The 24,241-nt window shown below is 41.4% G+C and overlaps 1 long non-coding RNA gene across 1 annotated transcript; it reads right to left on the bottom strand.

The window, feature by feature from the left end:
* Positions 1-8,195: 8,195 nt before the first annotated feature.
* LOC311272593 lies at positions 8,196-12,058 on the bottom strand. Its single transcript, XR_014624582.1, has 4 exons — positions 11,535-12,058; positions 11,128-11,258; positions 8,467-8,612; positions 8,196-8,344 (listed from the first exon to the last, which is right to left on the bottom strand). It is a non-coding gene; the product is annotated as an uncharacterized lncRNA (long non-coding RNA).
* Between the last annotated feature and the right edge of the window lie 12,183 nt (positions 12,059-24,241).

Genomic DNA, 24,241 nt, shown 5'->3' with positions numbered 1-24,241 from the left:
CTTTTCTGCTCTGTATTTCTACTGTGTATTTTGACTGTGTGCTATGTATTTCTAGTGTATTTGTACTGTGTGCTGTGTATTTCTACTGTGTATTTCTACTGTGATGTGTATTTCTACTGTGTATTTCGACTGTGTGCTATGTATTTCTAGTGTATTTGTACTGTGTGCTGTGTATTTCCACTGTGTATTTCTATTGTGATGTGTATTTCTACTGTGATTTGTATTTCTCTGTGTATTTCTATTGTCTCCTCTTTATTTCTACTGTGTATTTCGACTGTGTGCTATGTATTTCTCCTGTATTTGCACTGTGTGCTGTGTATTTCTACTGTGTATTTCTAATGTCGTGTGTATTTCTACTGTGTATTTCTATTGTCTGATCTGTATTTGTACTGTGTGCTGTGTATTTCTACTGTGTATTTCTATTGTGATGTGTATTTCTACTGTGTATTTCCACTGTGTGCTGTGAATTTCTACTCTGTTTTTCTATTGTGATGTATATTTATACTGTGATGTGTATTTCTACTGTGTATTTTGACTGTGTGGTATTTCTAGTGTATTTGCACTGTGTGCTGTGTATTTCCACTGTGTATTTCTACTGTGATGTGTATTTCTACTATGTATTTCTAGTATCTGCTCTGTATTTCCACTCTGTTTTTATATTGTGATGTGTATTTCTACTGTGATGTTTATGTCTGCTGTGTATTTCTATTGTCTGCTCTGTATTTCTAAAGTGTATTTCGACTGTGTGCTGTGTACTTCCACTGTGTTTCTCCTGTGCATTTCTACTGTGTGCTCTGTATTTCTAGTGTATTTCTACTGTGATTAGTATTTCTACTGTGCATTTCTACTGTCTGCTCTGTATTTCGACTGAGTATTTCTATTGTGATGTGTTATTCTACTGTGATGTGTTATTCTACTGTATATTTCTACTGTTTTCTGTATATTTCTACCTTGTTATGTGTATTTGTACTGTGTGCTCTGTATTACTACTGTGTATTTCTTCAGTGTATTTGTACTGTGTGCTCTGTATTTCACTGAAAAAAGGTCTTTCACTGAAGTTTTCTAGTCTGAACTGGTTGAATTTGGATCTTCTTCGTGGCAAACAAGGGTTTACCTGGAATTTAAGTCATTAAGGGTGAAAACTGCCTCATGTCAAAAACGAGCGTTTCAGAGCGAGAGAAGCTTCTTTTTGCACTGTACAGTAGCATAAGCTGCATTTGACTGAAAAAAGGTCTTTCACTGAAGTTTTCTGGCCTGAACTGGTTGAATTTGGATCTTCTTCATGGCAAACAAGGGTTTACCTGGAATTTAATTCATTAAGGGTGAAAACGGACTCATGTCAAAAATGAGCGTTTCAGAGTGAGAGAAGCCTCTTTTTGCACTGTACAGTAGCATAAGATGTATTTGACTGAAAAAGGGTTTTTCAAGCAAGTTTCCTAGCCTGAACTGGGTGAATTTGAATCTATTTCATGGCAAACAAGGTTTTACCTGTCCTTTAATTCTTTAAGGGTGAAAACTGGCTCATGTCAATTTTGAGCGTTTCAGAGCGAGAGAAGCCTCTTTTTGCACTGTACAGTAGCATAAGCTGTATTTGACTGCAAAAAGGTTTTTCAAGCAAGTTTCCTTGCCTGGACTGGCTACTATTGTTCTGTAATGCTAAAAATTGACATAAGCCAGTTGTCACCCTCAATGAATTAAAGATCAGGTAAAACCTTGCTTGTCATGAAATAGATCCAAATTCAACCAGTTCAGGCTAGGAAACTTCAGTGAAAGACCTTTTTTCAGTCAAATACAGCTTATGCTACACTGTAAACCCGAACGTTCAAATTAATTAAATAGATTAAGTACTGTATACTCAAAGTTTTAAAAAAGTTCTACTAACTTAATTATGTCAAGTTTGTGTAACATGTTATTTCTTTTTGAGTAATTTATACTAATAATGTTTGATTAAATTGAAATATTTCTTTATTAAGTAAGCATAACTTAAAAACACAACTTAAGTACAAGTTAATAGAATGAAGGCCTACATATAAGAATGGTAAAGTCTTAGGTGGAATTTAATAATAGGCCTTGCACATGCTAAAATAAAATAAAAGGGGGGGAGCACCGAAGAGAGGCAGCACGGAGGACTACAGAAAGGTGGAGCTACGTGGCAACAGTCAGCCTCACTGGACTTACTGTAAGTTTTGAATGTTCATATATTGTTAATATACTAACATTTAGTTGTATTTTGGGTGCGTGTCGAAAAAAATAGCAGAAATGGCGGGTCCGTATTTTTTATGTGCTTTGCCACTCTTCCAGAAGGAAACATTGTGCTAGCAAGCCTAGCAGGTGTTCAGTTGTGTGTTACCTGTTTTAATGAGGCAGTTTAAAATGTTGGATACTTGTCCTAGAGGAGGTGGCAGGGCCGGCTCTTGGCATAGGGGGTATAGGCAGTCGACTAGAGCATAAAACAAAGTGTCTTAATCTTTATAAAATGTAATTGAATCCCCCCCTCTCATGTCTCATGGTGCAACCAACCCCGTTGTGCCCGCAGTCACACACACAGCAGAGGTGTGTGCAGTGAGATTGTTTTCAAGCCGTTTTATTGTTAGAAATGCCAGCCCCACATAGCAAGCGGGTCCGGGCCAGATCCGGCATCAAGCCGGCACCTCTGGCCTACATCTGGCATGGCAAATAGTACGTTAGCCAGATGTGGGCCAGGTCTGGCAGTGATGGCACCGTTTATGAAATGGCATGCCAAATGTGGGCCAATTGTGGTTAGGTGTATGTGGCCCAGGTCTGTACAGTAGCAGACAGGTCTGGGCCAGATCTGGCATCAAGCCGGCACATCTGGCCTATTTCTGACCTGGTAAATAGTATGTTAGCCAGATGTGGGCCAGGTCTGGCAGTGATGGCACCGTTTTTGTAATGGCATGCCAAATGCTGGCCAATTGTGGTTAGGTGTATGTGGCCAGGGTCTGTAGCAGACAGGTCTGGGCCAGATCCGGCATCAAGCCGGCACCTCTGGCCTACATCTGGCATGGCAAATAGTATGTTAGCCAGATGTGGGCCAGGTCTGGCAGTGATGGCACCGTTTATGGAATGGCATGCCAAATGTGGGCCAATTGTGGTTAGGTGTATGTGGCCAGGGTCTGTAGCAGACAGGTCTGGGCCAGATCCGGCATCAAGCCGGCACCTCTGGCCTACATCTGGCATGGCAAATAGTATGTTAGCCAGATGTGGGCCAGGTCTGGCAGTGATGGCACCGTTTATGGAATGGCATGCCAAATGTGGGCCAATTGTGGTTAGGTGTATGTGGCCCAGGTCTGTAACAGACAGGTCTGGGCCAGATCTGGCATCAAGTCGGCACTTTTGGCCTATTTCTGACCTGGTAAATAGTATGTTAGCCAGATGTGGGCCAGGTCTGGCAATAATGGCACCGTTTATGTAATGGCATGCCAAGTGTGGGCCAATTGTGGTTAGGTGTATGTGGCCCAGGTCTGTAGCAGACAGGTCTGGGCCAGGTTTGGCAGTGATGGCACCGTTTATGAAATGGCATGCCAAATGTGGGCCAATTGTGGTTAGGTGTATGTGGCCCAGGTCTGTAACAGACAGGTCTGGGCCAGATCTGGCATCAAGCCGGCACTTTTTGGCCTATTTCTGACCTGGTAAATAGTATGTTAGCCATATGTGGGCCAAGTCTGGCAATGATGACACCGTTTATGTAATGGCATGCCAAATGTGGGCCATTCGTGGTTAGTTGTATGTGGCCCAGATACGTAGCAGACAGGTCTGGGCCAGATCTGGCATCAAGCCGGCACTTCTGGTCTATTTCTGACAAGGCAAATAGTATGTTAACCAGATGTGGGCCAAGTCTGGCAATGATGATACCGTTTATGTGATGGTACGCGATACATGGGCCAATTGTGTTTGAGTTTATTAGACCCTAGAGTAACTTTGACTAGGGTCAAAGGGGACTATTTAAGGTTAAAAAAAAAAAAAGAGAGACAGGTTTTACACATTTGAATTATTTTTTTTAAGTATATTTTTGGGCCTTTTATGCCTTTAATTGATAGGACAGTTCAGAGAGTGACAGGAAATGGGAGGCAGAGAGGGGGAATGACAGGCAGGATAGGGCCGCTGAATGCGGCATTCGAACCAGGGCCGCCTGCTAGGAACAAGTTTTTCTTAAAATTATATTTATAAATATACATTTATAAATAAGACTTCTGTTTTTGGGAGAAAATTTTACTTCCGCATCGAAAAACCCTTAACGGAAGTGACGTAGGCAGAGGGAGAGCGGTCGATTTGAAAAATAGGAAAACAATGGATTGTGGTGCTGGTTCTGACCCCGAGGAAACTTTACATGTGTATAATTACAAATACGACAGACCACAACCGTATAACTATGAGTCCATTAAGCACATTAGAGAGCAGAGAGACACCAGGGGGAGAATTAATGGCCAGAGGAGAGAGAAATTGAGCTGTGGTGTCAGGACAGTCAGTGCAGAGTTGGACAGAGACTGGTGGCTTAGCTTACCGTATACGCATTAGCTACGGATATGCTCACATCACAACATCGTACAGATTACTACCATGTATCATGCAATAAAAAAACTAGTATTGATTATCTAATACATGTCGGAGTACTGATACTTACCAATGACAGAATATATAGAATATTTAGATTGACTACAGTAACATTATGACACAGGTTTGGTGAGAGAACATACATTTTATTAAAAACTGACTCGTGAATGTCATGACGTCAATTCTTCCCCTCAACAGCCAGCAGATGTCACTATTTTGACTGTATCGAATGCTTCGAAGCTGTGCATCACTTTCCGGGCAACTGTGTCAAAGGGGTTCAGTGCTTCAGAAAGCTTCGGTTTCACCACCACTAGGCAAAAGTTGCAATGATGGCTAAGATGACCCATTCAATGGGTAAAATAATAATAAATAAAAGTCAGATAGCCAGCTTTACAGTGTCACATTTCATTGATTAATTTGGTTTTCCTGTTCAACCACTAGATGGCAACACCAGACATAACATGTTCATACTATTCAGTATTTTTTGTATAGCTAGGCTATTTAAATGTCTCAAATACAATACATTTGGTTCCACAATAAAACACACATTAACAGATACATTGTCATCTAATAGTTTGCCCATGAAATCACATTTAGCACAGTCTACAATTTATAGCCATCATGGATGCCATAGCGATAATCAAATCAAATTACACTATCATCAAAACTGTAATTAATCAAAATTTTCCAGAACATATTCAGTTTATATTTGGCTGGCAATATGCAATCATTACAACTATTTACAATTCAACATCTGGAGAGTACAACATAACACAACTCACCATTTAAGAACACACTCACTCATCACTTGTATTGGAATTTAGCTCGCCTCTCTTTCAAGCAAGCAAAGCGATCAATCACCCTCTCATTGAAATCAGGCATGTTCCTGACAAGTTCCCTCTCCATGGAAAGCAGGCCCAATGCATTCAGACGTCCCTGTCCCATTGTATTTCTCAGGAATGTCTTGATCCTCTTTAAGGTGGAGAAACACCTCTAAGCTTCAGCTGTTGTCATTGGAGTGGTTATGAGGATGTTCAACAGCGCCACAGTCTCAGAGAAGGTTTCCTGGATGTTGTAGCTCTGTAGAACCTGGTACAGAGCCAATGCACTGCAGCAGCCCCTGAAGTCCGGACTCTCGTACATGAGAGAAAGCTCAGTCCTGAGCCTCTCCTTGTGTAGCATCGGGTATGCCCTCACGGTGGTATTCAGAGCCTCTTCAGGGAATGTTTTCAGATGCCGGTCAAACAGCTCTGCCTCTAGCAGCACGGCACTCACAAGGTAGCTGGTGAAGGAGAACCTGTCTTTGGCATGGCCCAGGATTGTTTCACAGATCTGTTAAAATGATAAAAATGTATAGTCAGTAACACACAATTGTAAAAAAAAAAAATTCTACTGGTGTTGGCATTAATGTGGCCATGATCTACTGTATCTACTGTCTCACAGTTCCAAAGTATGCATTTTATTATTCATGCAGACTTATTACTGTATCCTTGTGTGAGTATAATGGACAAGTAATGGGTGAGTAAAAAAAATGGCTATCATCCATTTCTGAATCTAACTCTGTAAAAACAGAGATTGTGACTTTAACACTTGGTTCCAACACTTGAGTATGCCTACATCATTGGTCAGTAATGAATGCAGATACCTCTTTTGACAGCCTCTGCTACTCTTGTTCCTAAGGCTCTCCTTGATCGTGTGGTACCTGGTGCTTCTTGCTGCTGCTGTTGAGAGGCGCTTTGGTCCCTGAAGGGAGACAGATCAAAAGTGTGAGAATATGATTACAGTATGTCAATGCCATTATCAATAATTACTGTCTTTAAAAAAAACAGTAATACTAGTAAGTAATAAAAAAATGCCTGTGTTGCACAACTTTCTGGACATGGCTGAAAAAATATCACTATTTCTGGATGTGCTAAACTTACTTATGCACACAAATGCAGATGACTAAAGTGGCTCATTACTTTTGAGTTCCTATACATTATAACCATCACAGCATGCTGACATTTAGTAATGAACATGTGCATAACTATTATTATAATTACTCTATATTATCTTACCTGATGGCCTGAACACTGCTGGTGAAGTTCTGCAGGGCACGTTTGATGAACACCATGTCAATGTCCCTCTTCTGGAGCTGTTGGTACATCATGTCAGCATGAGGCATGATTTGATGAAACAGCTGCAGGAAAAAAACAAAATCTTCATCCTGCAGCATCCTCAGGAAGCCAGATGCCTCCCTCACCATGGTGCTGTCAAAGGTGTGTCTGACCTGATGGTCTTAAAACACTCTATGAGGTTGCCCAGGTTCTCATAGACAGTGCTCACGATAACACAACAAATTTTTGCAACAGCATAAATATCTTAAAAATACCATTAAGTGCAAGAGAGAAAGAAAATAAAGGAATACCACTACACTGCATACAGCAGGAAGATTGTCCACTGGGCCTAGCCTTTATAGGTTTTTCTTTCTTTAACAGAAGGGTACAGTCAGATCTGCATTTGATGGTTAAACCTGCATGCAGCAGCAGCAGCAGCTTAAGACTGCTAACAAACATGTCCTTCATAAATTATGTTCATGAATTAAAGTTAACACAATTAAGCACATCCTGTACAACACATGTAAACTAAGTGTTAACTTAATGAACATTGCAACTATTATACAGATGTGCCAAATGTTATTAAAGGATAATTACCATTTTTTACAATCTGGACCTTATTTCTAGCATAAAATATGATCATTTACTCACCCAGATAACTTTGGTGTCATTACAAGTCGTTCCGACGAAATTAGCTCCAGCTGAGAGCCGCGTATATCCGTATAATGAGTATACGGGGCAGCACAATGCAGCCTCTAAATAACACATTATCTGCCGCGAAACTTGTTCATTCACCAATATTTTGTTATGATACGCTAGTGCTATTCCCCTCTGAGTCCGGGGTTAGGTGTTATCAACAACCGGGGTCTGTAGGTTGACTTACTGACCTCTAACCTGGACGATATCATCTCCGACCGCTGCCCAGCTCATTCTGATAATAATCATTCCGCTTCGGCATTCGGGTCCATTTTTAGTGCAACTAGCCAAGGCTTTAGTAAGTCTAGGTTGCGGAGAGGAAGCTCAACTTCGTCCAGCGGCTCATTTTGTTCAGACAAGTCGGAAACACGCAGAAACGAACCGTAGCATTAGCGATAGCAACAAGCCGCGCCGCGGTCGGAGATGACATCATCCAGATCAGAGGTTAGTAGGTCAACCTACAGACCAACAGCTAACCCCGGACTCAGAGGGGAATAGCAGTAGCGTATCATAACAAAATATTGATGAAATTAACGAATTTTGAGGCAGATAATGTGTTATTTAGAGGTTACATTGCACTGCCCTGTGTACTCGCATTATACAGATATACGCGGCTCTCAGCTGGATCTAATTTCGTCGGAACGACTTGTAATGACACCAAAGTTATCTGGGTGAGTAACTGATCGTATTTTATGCCAGAAATAAAGTCCAGATTGTAAAAAACGGTTATTATCCATTAATAATCAAAAGAAATATACCATCTGACCCATTTAAAAAAACAAAAAACAGTGTTATGAGTATGAAAAGCCTCAGAGTTATCAATGTCCTGTATTAAATCATGAATGCTGTGCAGTGAATATGCCAACAGCTTCCTCCTTGTTGATCTTCTGCAGGGATCTGGAAAGGGGAGCCGCAGCAGACGAGGACAGGACAGTGCTGCACTCTCGCACTCTCAGAGAATCCATGAGGAGCCAAAAATGCTGACAGACATGGAAGACATATGTGAAAGGCAGAAGATTACAGTACATAAATAACACAAGATATACAAACTGAAATACAAGTTATGATACTCTTTCATCAGAAATCACAAGAAGACCCTTACCTGCTTTATTTTTGCACAAGTTCCCTCCTGCGTCTCAATGTTTCCTTCCGTTGGAGTTACTGACTTCAGTTTCTCCACAACAGGCTGAGCAGTTAGTAAATAGAGACATCAGCTGGCTTTGGCACACAATGAACTTGTCAGTAGCCCTGAAAAAAGAAAATGACCTATTAATTTGCACCATGACACATCTTGGGCTGTGCCTGGAAAGCTAGGATAATAAGAGGTCAATCTTTATACAATTATGTAACTTAATACATTCAATGGTTGGTTTACTACATATACCCTTGTCCAACCTGCAATCCCATACAACAGCTCTGTCACAGAATGTGTTCAAGTGTGTTAAAAATGGAGGTCAGATAGTGTTGGAGTTGTACCGCCTGTGTGCATATAGATAGCATATATAACTAGAAAAATTTTATTTCCTGCGAAAATACAGTGTGAATGCTGACGGCTGAAGTGATTTCGGAAATCTGCTGAATGTGCTGGAAAACACTTGCCTAATGCATAAAAAATAAATAAAACTATGAGAATGAATGGTCAAGAATTTGCAGAAAAAGCTGACTTTTTTCAAAAGCTGAAAAGTCAAAGGCTGAAAAGTAATGAACTGAAAGAGCTTAAAAAGCTGAACATTTTGATAGCTGAACAGTTTCTCTAGCTAAACATCAAGTTGAATATTTGAAAAAGCTGAAAAGGGAGAAAAGCTGAAAAGTAATGAACTGAAAGGGCTTAAAAGCTGAACATTTTGATAGCTGAACAGTTTCTCTAGCTGAACACGAAGGTGAACATTTTGATAGTTGAACAGTTTCTCTAGCTGAACATGAAGCTGAATATTTGAAAAGGATGAAAAGGTTGAAAAGCTGAAAAGTAATAGGCTGAAAGAGCTTAAAAAGCTGAACAGTTTGACAGCCAAACAGTTTCTGTAGCTGCACATATGCTGGAGCAGTAGCAGAACCAAAGTTGAAAATGTCCCCATAATAATGAATGGGAAAACACCTCCCAAACTCCTGCAGGTTTAGAAAAAAGTGTAATGGTTATGGCCAAAATATGTATACAGTGAGTAACAGGAGACATTGCTGAACCATGTGATGTCTTTTTTATTTCTGTAAAGAGAAAAATGAGGGAGCCAGAGCGAGAGACAAAACCGGTACCGTCTGCTCCACTCCAGAAATTTAGGCTCAAAGTTAACACTGCAGCTAATTGGGGAGTTGCTGGAGTGATTGTCGCTCGAGGGCTTCTACAGCCAAAAGTTTAAGTCCTACATCTGAAATAAGAACATCATCTGAAAGCCAACAAGATTTCCTACATTTCTATGTATATATTGTGTTGAAAAGGCTGTCTATCATCAGGAGCTGAAAAGAGAGTGGCTCATTACTGACCACTAGAGGGCGCGCTATTGCTGTTCTGCCTAGCAACAGGAACCAGTTTGGATTGGTTTGCTTAACCAGTAGCAGAAAAGGAGAGAGGACAAAAAGGTCACTAAAAGGTGTTGCTGGCAGTTTTCAGTCTGTTTTTTTTCCTGTGTTCCAGGTCTAGTTTTTTCAGTTTAAGAGGGATGTGTGCGTCCATTTGTCCTGTAAGTAGAGTCCAGTTGATATTAACAATGATTATCTTGTGGATTGCAATTCTTTTGAGTTAAGTAATAAGCAGTGTGTTAATGTGGTAAACCTTTAAGCTACTATTGGTTATACACCTTTTGTTGTATGAAGATGTAAACAATAGTGTGATTCACTCTTTTGTTCTGTGTACATCCTAGAAACCACACACACAAGTCCCTGTAAGACCCAACAACTTTATTAGAAATTAAAGAACTCTTTCTGCACTCCACGGCCTGGTTATTGAGACCCACCAGAGCCCTGATCGGACTCTCCACAGCGATTCGTGCTCTCCAACCACCCTACACCCTAACACCTATTTATCAATTGTCTATGTGAAGTAAAAGCTGTGGGACCCAAATCAAGCTGAAGAGAGTTTTTTCTCAAGTTTTTGCAGCTGCTCTCCACTCTAGCGATGATGTCACCCACTCTAGCTCACGCAATACACACCCATTATAAACCCAGAAGACGAGCTAAAAATCCTTAAAACTAAAGCTGTGATAATTTCAAAACCGTAAAAGATTTTAAAAAGCTGAATACATGCCAACTAGTTCGAGGTCCTGTGACTATTTTAAAGTTGGAATGGTGTCTCTAGCTCAAAGTATGAGGGAGCAGAAGAGCTTGAAAGTGGATGAGTTTTTAAGAGGATTTGAAGATTTTCCCATTTGCTTCCATATTAATTTTTTTTCTGAAAAAGCTGAATATTTGAAAAAGCTGAAAAGTACAAGGCTGAAAGAGCTTAAAAAGCTGAACATGTTGATAGTTGAACGGTTTCTATAGCTGAACGTATGCTGAAGTAGTAGCAGAATGAAATTTGAAAAAATCCCCATAAGGATGAATGGGGAAAATTTTGCAGAAAAAGCTCAATATTTCCAAAAGTATAAAAGATTGAAATGCCAAGCAGTAATGTCCTTAACGAGCTGAAGATTTTGATAGTTGAATGGTTTCTGTAGCTCAAAATTTGTAGGAGGAGAAACGAGCCTAAAAACGTACGGAATACGGAATAATAAATTCCAGAGGAACAATAGTGTGAATGCTGACATTCTCTATATGAATTATGTTACACTACCTGTTTCACGATGAGAAGGTCTGGGGCTGCACTGTGAGCCGCAGTGGGGCACTGAGGAGCCAGGGAAAGCCTGTTGCTGCAGCACTGACTGTCATCTCCCCTGCCTCATTACTGCCGATGTCTCCCAAATCCTTCAGAATATAGCACATAAAATACATTAGGAATGTTTTAACTGTGCAAACAGGGTCACTGGGCTGTAACTAAACTTGACACTTCTTATATTGGCAAACCGAGTGCCTTTTCATAAGATAGGTTGTGCAAAAAACGTTGCTAACGCTAGCTAGTGTTAGCTAGCATTGCTCACTTATTAGCAAGCTAGCTGCGCTGCTCTACAACAACATGTCACGTTGCTTCTTATGTACGTCCAGTAAATGGGTACTTAGCAAATGCTATAAAACAAGACTTACAAGTGGCTGTTCACGTTCAGCTGAGTCTCTGTCTGATCCGTGACTGTCGCCTGCCGGGGCGGCAGCACCAGCAGCTGCTGACAGACAGCGGTCCGGATGAGGCTGTCGGCACCGAAGGCACCGCACCGCACCGGGGGTTGGGAGGGGAGAGGGGGGCGGGGGGTCGCACAGTTCTTGCTTCGGAATCCCAGTTTAACTCCATCAGATCGCTGGAGTGATAATCCTCTGGTTTAAAGTGAGCGACACACAACCGAGTTTTTTCGTAGCTGACGCAGAGGTGAAGCCCCGTCTCTTCAGCTGCACAACACGCACCCAGGCACGAAAGATAGCACCGTTTTTTTTCTGTTAGGAAACCGGTGGACTCGGTGTCGTGACAGGCTGGAGTTTGTGAAACCACCACAAACTCAATAATTTACCATGTCCATGATAACGCAATCCAAACCTGCTGTAAACACACTGACTCACGATAAGATGGCCGCTCTGACAGATAGCCATCTGCTCCCACACTAAGCTATGGCAGTTGCTAGCATACAACTCCCTCTCGTGACGTAATATGACGCAAAATCCTCACTCAACTTTTCAAATGGTATTTTTCACACAACATTACATATTTATTTTGTAAACTAGTATAACCTGCAATATGAAAAATCCTTAGGCACACTTGTATTGGGGGGTCAACAACCGTGCAAAATTTAGGGTCTCTAGGGCCAAAGGGCGAAAACTTTATCCTAAATGAATACGATTTGAGTATGTTGCTCAGCTAAAATTGTAATACAAGAACATTTTGGTCCCATAATTGGAGCTTTCTTCGCTTTCCTAGTGGCCAGCAGTGGTGAGCTTTTGGAATAGATAACAAGTTTCAAGTCATTCAGTTTGTTGTAATGGTGAGCCTCATTTGGTTTGAAAATGTGAAAGTTTGAAGGCCCGCCTACCAAAAAGTAGATGTCTAATCAAAGCCAAACCAATGCTTATCTACTCATCTGGGGCTACAGAACAACATATCAAAAGCTCAGACTTCCACGACCTCTATAAAAAAAATGCTATAAATTTGTCAGTATGTCAGAGGGTGTAACACCCTTTTGAATTGGGTTTTTGAAAAGGACCTTTTTTCTAAATGACTTATATTTTGCTTTCGTATTCTTGTGTAGGGGCCCCAAGACAACCTTCATGCAAATTTTGGGGTCTCTAGGGTGAAAGGGGGCTGCATGGCAGCCAAAGAGACAAGGGGTATTAAAGGTGAAAAAACAGGATTGAAGGGATTTAGCCAGATTGAAGAGGATTTAGCCAGAAGTGTCATACAAAAATATTTTTGTCCCATAATGATTAGAGCTTTCTAAAGCTACTTAGCTTTCCTATTCAAAACACTCTGTATACATTCAGGATGACAAACTCTCTGTTATTCCTCTCAATCTGCACACCAATGCACCAGTCTGCTTCGAGTCGGATTATGCTGACCACTGGGGCATACCTTTTATGCAAGAGTGTTACTGTTCTGTGCATGTTTAAAATACTTTTATTAAAACATGTTACTGTATATCCTACTGTATAGCCTCCCTTTTCACCCCCTCCATGCCCCCGGCTTTACTGTGGAGCCCCCGCTGCACCATCCCGCCGGTAATGCTCCACTGTCACACCAACTGGGGTAAAAGTCCTCGCAGACATCTCATGGGACACATAAATAATCAAAGTGCAGCTAGTGGAAAGGAGCCAGGAAAGAGCAGAATGAACAGAATGATTGACATGTTGGAGGACAAATAAGATGATCCACCCAGGGTGCTGCATTTGCAATGTTATAAAAGGTTGGCCACCAGAAAAATATCTTTGACCCAGTAGGATTACAACCTATATGGACAACCAAGTTAATTTTTTGCTGGAAATCCAATATGGCCACCACAATATTAGCCCCTGTATAATTGAGGTGAATAGGGCAAAAATTTAAACTAAGCGATATCTCCATGAAACTTCACAGGTTGATCACTGACATGAATAAGAACATCCTTTGTATTGGCGGTTTCCATGAATGTATATTTAAATATGCAAATAGGGCATTATTTGATTACATTTCCCTTAACCTAACCCTAACACTGTAAAGTAACTCGGATTAATGGGTAGTCGGACTCTTGGGTGGTCGGACTGACGTATGCTCCCCCAATTCTGTATGGAGGCAATTTCCCGAGCAGCATCAGAAATCTCTCTAGTGAGAGGGAGAAGACAGACTTCAAAGCTAAGGCTGTTAAAAGAGGACTCAGGGTGGGGGAGGGGATGCCACGATAGGATGCCACTCAACAGGCTTAGAAACTGACCTTCAGTCAAGGGCGCAATTTACACTGGGGACAGGGGGGACATGTCCCCCCCACTTTTCAAAATCATGTTTTTTGTCCCCCCCACTTTTTACAGTTTGAAAACTAACAGTAGGCACAAGCTGTAATTGCAAAACAACAAGAAACCCTGCGTATACTGACCGCTCGGAAGCCCCCCTCCCCCTCCCCTCTCACTACGTGCTCAATCAAAGACACAGACAGGACGCGGCACAGCAGCAAAAAGATGAAAAGGAGCCGACAGCTCAACTTAAAGTCCTTATTTGGAACGGGACTAAAAAGGAAGAAAGAAAATGTGGGTTGATTAGTCATTACTGGTATTTCTAACTTTACTCTATACGCTATTGTAGCTAACGTTAGCTAACTAATATGTTAAACCAGGCGCTTAGCCATCTCTGTTTAAAACGTGTATGCAGCGCACTGATCACACAAGGAAGAGAGGAGGTGAAAAGAGACAACAACACCGTTACCTGTTGTATACTGGCCTTAGGCTGTACGATCGCTAAAACGCTGACGACCAGTGAGTAACGAGTTTGAAAGTAGCCTCTAACTTAATCAATCAATCAATCAATCAAATTTTATTTGCATAGCACTTTACAATAGCCAGACGGTACCCAAAGTGCTTTACATCAAAACAATAAAATAATACATAAAAACAATACATAAAAAACACAGGAAAGTGCTACAGTGCTGCAAGAAAACACAAGAAAGTACTACTAGTGCTGCAGGGTGTTAAAGGCCCTCCAAAAGTGCATTAAGTAAAAAATAGGCAAAATAAGTACACCTAAGAGCAGGACTACCCTAGTCAGATTTAAATGCCAATCTAAAAAAGTGTGTCTTCAGCTTCGATTTAAAAAGGCTGAGGTCAGTAGTGGTGCGAATGTCAGGGGGCAGTCTGTTCCACAGCCTGGGAGCTGTGACAGCAAAAGAACGATTGCCCCACTGTTTAAGTCTTGACCTTGGGACCTCTAACTGGAGCTGGCCGGAAGAACGGAGGGCCCTGCCATGATCGCGGACAGTTAAAATCTCTGACAGGTAGGAAGGAGCCAGGCCATTAATGGCGTAAAAAACAAACAATAAAAGTTTAAAATCAATTCTAAAACGAACTGGAAGCCAGTGGAGTGACGACAGCACAGGGGTAATGTGTTCACGCCTGGACGTGCCTGTTAAAAATCAGGCAGCAGCGTTCTGAACAAGTTGGAGACGCGAGATTAAAGACTGGCTTCATGAATGCAGCTCAAACCAACCCGGTGCCTCAGCATGGTGACCAAGCTTTGATAAATACACCAGATCCGCGCATCCTCATGCATTTCAGCCGGGTCGCTACCGGAGCTAAATTTAAGAAAATAATTTTTTTTTAAAAAGTGCTCCTTGCGGTGGAGCTGAGAACAGCGGAGTTTCCTCTACTACAGCTGAACAGCTGACATGTGGTCAAGACGTACAGACCTGTCACAGTCTCACGGTGCATTTCATAATTATAAACTTCAACCTCAGAGCTCTCTGTCCTCAGACTGTCCTCACCTGTCCTGAACATCACACAGGGACAACATGGAGCCATGGAGCTGCTTGTGTGATTGGTTACTGAGTTGAGTTGATTTGTGTCTGACTGTCAGTCTGTGACCAACACTGTCTATGGTGCTGAAAGCTCAAGCAGGTTGATGTCTGGCTGAGTCAGTAGCTACCATGTCTTTGGTACAACACAAACATTAAATGGACACAGACAGTCTACAATTAACATGGTAGCTACATGGCTTAGACATGGTAGCCACTGACTCAGACAGTGACCTGTGTGTGTGTGTGTGTGTGTGTGTGTGTGTGTGTTAGAGGGGGTGATCTGTGGCATTGTCTTCTGCAGAAATATTTAGTGTGACTAGCATGTTTAAATAATGGAATAAATGCAATGTTTAAATAACTATCACAAGGGCCAATCGAGAATGCTCCTGTCTCTCTGTGCTGAGACCCACGCTCCGCCACTGGCAGTATGGCTAATGACAAAATAGTAGGCTAGGGTTAAATAGAAATGGCATGATTTAAGCTCTACGCAGGCAGAAATCGAGCGCACTATGCATGCACAAATTTGCCGTTCCTACTTGTGTCCCCCCCACTTCTGAAACTAAAGTTTCGCCCTTGGTTAAGTATATTTCTCCAGGAAAGTTTCTTCTGCCTCTCAAGTTTACAATTACAGTTTATAATTCAAGAGAAGGTCCAAACAGTCCGATGACATTATTTTGCATATGAATTAGCTATGTGCTTCTGTTCCTTTGCAGACCATGTCAATAACACCCGAAGACATAGTGTAGTCGGATTCTCTGAGCACCGCATACAGTTCAGTCCTTTTGAATTCTCCTTCACATCTTTCTTTGACCTCATGACGCTTTCCAACAAGGTCAAGGTGTGGTTTGGTAAACACTAGGAGGTCATTTTTGACTATGCGCATTCCTCCGAAAAAGGGCGCTGACGTCCCCTGCAGAGTTTAATCTTGATATTTTCAACACGTCCTCTATATAAAATCACAATCGAGTAAGTCGACATTAAAAAAAAAAGCGTCGCGCATGGAAACGTAATTTGTTACATACTGGTTGAAATAAAATCCTTGGTGACTACAGCTGTGGCTAGTGGTTGTGGCTAACCTTGCATGCCACCATATGCACAAAGGATTGTGCCATGAGAACAGCTCATGGCAGTCTATCACAGATGTTAATCATTAAAATCTGAATCACTTTCACTGTTTGTTTCAATCTCGTAATTTATGTATTTTGTAACGTTACAATCGACCTAATACGGCTTGGCTTGGCTTTATTCGCGGACTTCATGCTACGAGGATACGATAGACAATAGTAATTAAGGTTTCAAACATTTAGTAAATGAGGTAATTTGAATGTCGACAAGATAACATGCAAAAATTAATTTTTAAAAAATAGTACCGCAAACATACCTCCAGTCCTCAGTCGACTTCCCGCACGATCCGCTTCTCCGATTGCATTCACAGGCAGTGGGAAACTTCACTGCTCTAGGCAGTGGGAAACTTCACTACTGTTATGGCCTCAAATTGAAAGGAAACTTTTATCAAATGTTTCAATGCAAAAATACTACAGATTGAGGTAATTACTCCCATATTAAATAATTACTTCAAATATAGTTATAAGCAGAGTGAAGAATACGAAAACTGCCTATTAAAAATGAAATAATCTTAATATTCTCAGTCATGCAAGCCATGGGATGGTTTTGATTAGTAAAAACGAGTTAAAATAGTTTTTTATCTTTAAATAATTTCAAATCATAAAGGGATTAAGAAGTTATACATGTATTAATAATCATTATTTATTCAGTTCCAGGAAATCAGTAATTCCTGCCTGCCTTGAACGCAGCAGTGTTTTTGGAGGGAGTTTGGAGGTGCAGGTGCATTGAAAGCTCCCCTCCCCCACCCTGACTTGCACCTGACCTGACTGTGAACTTTCAGAGGAGCATGTAGTATGGCACTTATTCAATCTGAGATACAGAGCAGCACAAGTCTGAACTTTTTAAATGCTGTTTATCTTTAATAGGGATTTTCACATATTTTATACCAGATATGTATATTTAAATTACTATTGAAAATAAAATAAAAAATACAATTAGAATTTTTCTTTTCTATTAAATTTTGTTACTTGTAAAAAATGACTTATCATGGAAGGCTGAATATTGAGACAATATTTAGGAAAGACTGATATTTTAGCTCTGGCAGCTCATTGTAGTGACACTGAAGGCAAGACGACTGTCAAGGCCGGCCTGAGAGAGCAGCTGGACAGCGGTGCTGTCTTGAAATGTTGCTATTGCCAGGGCGCCAGTGTCGGCGGCTTTTTAACTCGTTAAATAATTGTGCTCCAGTATAATCGGTACGCCTGAAACTCATCCAGTGAGAAACGTTCGGCGGTGCAAAAATAAGTGCGATTAAAATGCGTTAATTTTTTTAACGCGTAAATTTTTGTGTAATTAATTAATCTTAACTAACGCGTTAAAGTCCCGGCCCTAATATATATATATATATATATATATATATATATATATACATATATATATATATAATAATTCATCCAATGTTTTTGAGAAAATCCTCCATATTCAACCTTTAATACAGGTTTTTGAACTTGTTCCCCTGAATCCTTGAAGAGGTGGCAGTGTCCATTTGCGTGGCAAGAATGAGTTAACATTTCTTTTCACCATGTTGCGTGTAAATAGCTCAAGTGGAGGTCATTGGAGTGACACTTTTCACTAGATACAGGTCTCTTCTCTTATTGCTCTCAAGTTATAAGTTCCAGGTCTCTTCTCTTATTGCTCTCAAGTTATAAGTTCCATTATTTCCCAAACTACAGAAACATAAAATGAATTTTCATTACTAGGCATTGGCGATGTATCACATTGTCATTTTTGAGAAAACAAATGAAGTGGAAGTAGTACCATCAAATTGGGTCAATGGAGGAGAGTGCATGTGGCCACCAAGCAAAGTGGATGTTACCAAGGCCACAAAAATTCAAGAACAACCTGGAGCTGACTGGACTCCATATGGGGTCCGAGTTATATATACATCAAGTAAGTAATTGAATGGTTATGTTGACACTTAATATCTTAAGTTAATGTGTATAATCATCACATACAAATGTAACTTTGATATTAACCAGTTGTGTTTAGGCTGTTATGTGAATTTAAAAAATGAACCAACTAATGACTTCATTGTCCCACCTTATTGTGAGGGACAGTCAATGGTATGTTCTTTTTCCTTTTTCTTTTTTGATGATTACAATGAGGCAAGGCTAAAGCTGCCAGAAGCTGTTAATAACACTGATCTTGGGACCGATTGGGAGGATTCTCCAAATAAACCCAAAAGGCGAAGAATGCAAGTCACTATGATTTATTTCTACATGTCTACTCTTGTATGTATTTTAATTTTAAATAACATCCAGTTCTTTTTTTATCAGACAAAAGAACATCCTCTTTCCTGGTGAAGATGAAGATGACGATGAGGCTCAACATAAGTTGCCAAAAGATAAGCCAAAGAAGAGGTAAGAAGTTACGATTGCAGCTCATTTGACTTCGATCATCTATTCTCAGTAGGGATGTCCCGATTAAATTTTTTTGGGTTGGATTCCGGTATTTCCTTTTCAACATCGGCTGATCGCCGATATTTCCCGATCCGATATCATTTTTTTGTGACATCAGACAGATAAAACAAGTAGTCGTCCGTGAACGCAACTCATTTGTCCGAGGTGGTGCTGTGACACTTTAACGCACCTTCGCTTTCTGTCTTCCTGTGTAATCGGCTGATCCAATCCACCTTAAAAATGCTGGATCGGTATCGGGACATCCCTAATTCTCAGTAAGTAAAATTTTGTTTTGTTTTGCTATGACACCACAGAGCAGCTGAATTACCCAGTCCACCAAAGATTCTTCATCCATTTCCCCCAGGAAAATCACGGTATGGTCCATCTACTGTTAATTTGAATTGGTATTGTTATTTCCTTACATACTAGATGGACTGTCTAATGCACTAGCCTCTTTAACTTTGTTTATTCCCCTACTCAAGAACATTACCATTCAGAAAACTCAACCAAGGAGGGGCATCTTTGCAACACAAAACCAAAAAAATCTAATGTTTATTATGCTAATTGCAGAGTCCATACTCACCATACTCCTGAGGTGGATCAGAGAAGCCATCTGTCCCCTAGCCCTGACCAGAGAAGTCACCTGTCCCAGAGCCCTGACCAGAGAAGTCATCTGTTCCCTAGCCCTGACCGAAGAAGCCATGCATCACCTAGTCCTGACCAAATAAGCCGTGCATCCGCAAAGCTGCACCACAGAAGCCATGCATCCCCTAGTCCTGACCAAATAAGCCGTGCGTCCTCAAAGCTGCACCACAGAGGCCATGCATCTCCTAGTCCTGACCAAATAAGCCGTACAGTACGTACTCAAAGCTGCACCACAGAAGCCATGCATCCCATAGTCCTGACCAATTAAGCCGTGCATCCTCAAAGCTGCACCACATAAGCAATGCATCCTCTAGCCCTGACCAAAGAAGCCATGCATCCTCAAAGCTGCACCACAGAAGTATTTCGTCACCTGATCTCACCTAGAGAGGGACCGAGCCACAGCCATTAATAAGGAGACCACAAACAGGTCTTGACACATGTGAGCATTTTATTTATTCATAACGGTAATCTGCTGTCTACTGCACAATCTCTATATGTTCTCTATCTCTACTTATCCACAAAATATTTTTTTCCTTCCTAGCTCTCCTGTGAAATCTTCTTGCAAATCAACAGATAATGATGGACCAAATGAAAATCATTTTCACAACTGTGCAAGGATTGAAGTCCGTCACTGAGGAGGAGATAGGAATCGAACAAAATCTGCTGCCGTTGACAGATCACGAGTCTCTTGAGAAACTTGAGGAGCGGCTCACAACAACCCCTGACCTCAAAATCCAATTGGTAATGTTGTGCTCACATCACACGAGGCACCATAATGTAGTGCTTCATGCAACAGTAATAGGGAGTTTTGAGTTAAATTTGGCTATCAATAATAATTAATGATTATCAGGGACAATTATTAATTATGATTACTAATAAGATCCAATTTACATTAGATCACCTCGGGGCACCACCCTTGAAGAAGGGAAAATATAGCCAATTCACCAAATCAGTCTCAGAAAAGGTACTAAACTGTTTGTAACTCTGATTAATAATTAACTTAATAACTACAACCAATATTACCATAACAGCTAGTAATGGTCGAAGGATTTTGGAGCTCTTGACAGAGTAGAGGTTGGCAACATTCACTCTTGTACAATGTTAAATAGACAACATGTGGGTTAAAAAGTCTTTTATTCAACACAAAGATGAAAACACACTAACTAACATGTACTATATACAGGTGTGTGTGTATGTGTATGTGTGTGTGTGTGAGTGTGTGTCTGGCAGAACAAAGAAACAATGGTGGTCACTGATATCACATGTGGGTGTGATATGCTCCAGGCTCAAGGAATGTGTGTGTGTGTGTGTGTGTGTGTGTGTGTGTGTGTGTGTGTGACGTGATGCCAGGTTATAGACGATGGTTAGTTGCATGCAAAGACCCTGAGTCTGTGTGAAGCATCATTCGACTAACGTCGAATTAGCCATCTAGGAAAGCAAACTACCAATAACCTGACCTGAGATCACAATAACACTCAAACAGTGGACACACATAAATTGAACACATATTTTATTGCATTACATCAACCAGAGTTTAAAGTCCTGTGCTTAGCCGTGCTATGCTATGCTATCTAAGCCCAGTTCAACGTTACCAGTCTTTGAAGAAAAGGTGCTGGTGGTTGCAGGAGAACGTTGGGATTCCAGTGTTGAATGCTGTTCTTGCTGCTGTGCAAGGACTGATGAAAGTCGGCAGAGGAGGAATCGGTTCGCTCCTTTCCTTTGCAGGGATAGCAGCTCAGTGCTAACTTGCTTGGTGTTCCTCAGATTGTGAAGTTAGCTGGCAAGCTTTGCGTCGCAGCTGCTGGTGCTAACTGATCAGGAATACTGGCAGGACCTCGTGTCGCTGCAGTGAGGAGAAGTTCTTTGGGCCTGCTGCAAATGAAGCTTGCAGCTCTCCGCAGCTGTTAGGCCCAGAAGAAGAGATCTTGAGGGCAGGCAGCCCCGTGGGGGGGAGATGGAGAGGAGCCCTTGAGGATAAGAAGTTGGAGGAGAAGAGAGACTTGAGGAGAAGAGAGGCTTGAGGAGAAGAGAGAGAACAAAGGAAGGTGCTGGAGTTTTGACTCTCTGATCAGAGGGGGATCTGTCACCCTGACCAATAGTAGCTCAAAGCTGAATTTTGCACCTAGGTGTGAAGAATGGGGAATTCTGGGACACTGAGTTCAGTTCAGAGTCCATTTTGAAATCCACAATGAATGACTTCATCTGTGGGTCCCAACAGTAAGAATATCTGGTCGGGACCAGGTTATGAGCTAAGCATAAGTTACCATGGTAATCCTGCCGGGTTAAAAGAGAGCCACCTTTGTAGTGCAGGAGAGCCTGGCTTTAGACTCAACATACCTCGCTAACCCACTAAACTCACTTTGCAGTACACCCCTCTGTATAAGGAATGTTCAGCTAAAATTTTCCCCTTAAATTTAGGTTCTCAGGAAAATCGCAGCTTATCAGGTTAATCTTGTCAATCGTTATTATGAGTGTTACCGGGGGCGGTATTTAATCAGAGATTTCATCCGGAGTTTCAGTGACGGTGAGCGGACGCTGCTTCATTGCCGCCGCTGTTCAGAGTCGGGACAGATGCACAGTAAGGTTAGACATACGGTAACAGTCACCTGTTACCAGCGTTACCATAGCGAGGAGCTAACGTGTCCTTTTTTTTAATCTCCTCTCCTTCAGCCTCACGTTCTCACTGCTGCAGATGGTGCTGCAACCCAACTACACAGCTGTTAGCTGGTTGGCTGTTTGCCTGTCACTCATAGCATCCAGGGATGTTTCAATGTTCCACATTCTTTGACTTTTGAATATAAAATATCAAATTATTATCTAAAAATACTTGGTATGAGTGCAGGCTGACAATGGTGTTGTCATGATAGAATAGAATAGATTTTCTATTCTATTCTATTGTCTACACTTTATTTAGATTAGATTCTGCAGGTGAAATTGCAATAATAAGGTGACTTGACTTGGACTTGACTTGACATAACCTGTGACTTGACTTGACTTGCCCAAAGATAATAGCCTAACTATTAGCTTCCAATGTAGACGTGCGACATGCACACTCACAACCAAAAGCGGCGTGTAGCCGCGTGCATTCGGTGCGACGGCATCGCCGTTTTTTACCCCTGTGCATGTCCGTGGAGCTGTGCGCCGCAGACGTGCACGGTTCCCTACGTTGCTGTGTCAGGCAGGTGTTTCCCACGGAGCTCTGCCCCGTTTCAAAGGTGAAGGAAGCCCTAAGTGGAAAGACGTTGCCTCCGCGATGTAGAATGTGTTTTATAGAAGAGAAACACACAGTTCAGGACCGCTGACTTGTATCATCAAAACAGACAAATGTAAACACAGAAAGCTGAAAATCACTGGACATGTCTGTTGGGATTATACAAATCAACAGTGTAAAGTAGAGCTGTCAAGATGTATGCAGTAGTTAATTATTGCATATCCTACTGTACCTATCACTCCTATTGTTTCTGATGTACAGGTGCATTAGAATATCATGGGAAAGTTTATTAAGGCCTATGTCACTAATTCAATTCAAAAAGTGAAACTAATGCATTATATATATGTCCATTACACACCTAATGAAACATCCCATGTCTTTATTTATTCAGTTTATTTTAATAGTAATAATTATGGCTAACATTCAATGAAGACCTAAAATTCAGTATCCCCAAAAAGTTAAATATTACAAAGGAACTTTTTTTTTTTTTTTTAAACATTGTTAATATAGAAATGTTGGCCTTCTGAAACTATGTCCATCTATATGCACTCAATACTTGGTTGGGGTTGAACTACTGGAAATGGACTTTTCTGTGATACTATAATGTAATTATTTGTTAATGGTGAGCACCCCCCACCAGACAATTACTCTCTTTTTTTGTCCTGACCCGTTTGCATCCCTGTATTATATTCCTATTTCTGGCCGCGCTTGGACAGTAAAGTTGTGAGGTTTCAACTACTTCCGGTGGCAGAGTTGCAATGACATGCGCACTGTTTTGATTCTAGTCAGTTTCCACCGCCTGCCGATGCCCTGTGTCACGGCTCCAGCAGTCCGAAACCCAATACAACACATACGCAGAGCTTATGTTTTTGCCGGACGCCGGAGCACGGCATATCAATTCAGCACAGAGCAGCTCGTGCGGGACAGGAAGTCGTGCACAGACACAAAATAAAACATCCGGTTTATTTTCAAAATAAAATACTCCATGTTCAAGGCAGATCGTATTTCCCGCACTACACCTTGAAAACGGTATTTTGTTACACGTGAAAGAAACACTGATTTGCAACAGCATTTGTTCCGAGAGGGACAAATTGCACTGTCGGACCTGGGTCTCTGCTCTGTCTCCGGTCCCGAATGGGCTCCGGACACGGAGCAGAGAATGGGAGTGAAGCGCTACAGCGAAACTGTGACAGAGACCCAGGTCCGACAGCGCAGCGGGGAGAACAGTACGTTAGGAAGATGAAGAACTAATGAACGATGAGCTTGGTCGCTAATGTGTAAAAATAAACTGAGGGATTTAGAAATAAAGGCCGTCGGCCGTAGCCTACGTCATACTGAGCTGTCAGATGCAGCCTGACTCCATACGCCAGATGCCAGGCTGCTGTATGGAGCCAGGCAGGCTGCATATCACATCAAAAGCATAGATCTATGCATTATATGAGATAAATGTAAGTC

This window comes from Pagrus pagrus (genome assembly GCF_965226575.1).
Source record: "Pagrus pagrus genome assembly, chromosome: 17".
NCBI classification, from domain to species: Eukaryota; Metazoa; Chordata; class Actinopteri; order Spariformes; family Sparidae; genus Pagrus; species Pagrus pagrus.
Note: the sequence above shows the minus strand (reverse complement) of the source record. Positions and strands in the feature narration are given on the sequence as shown.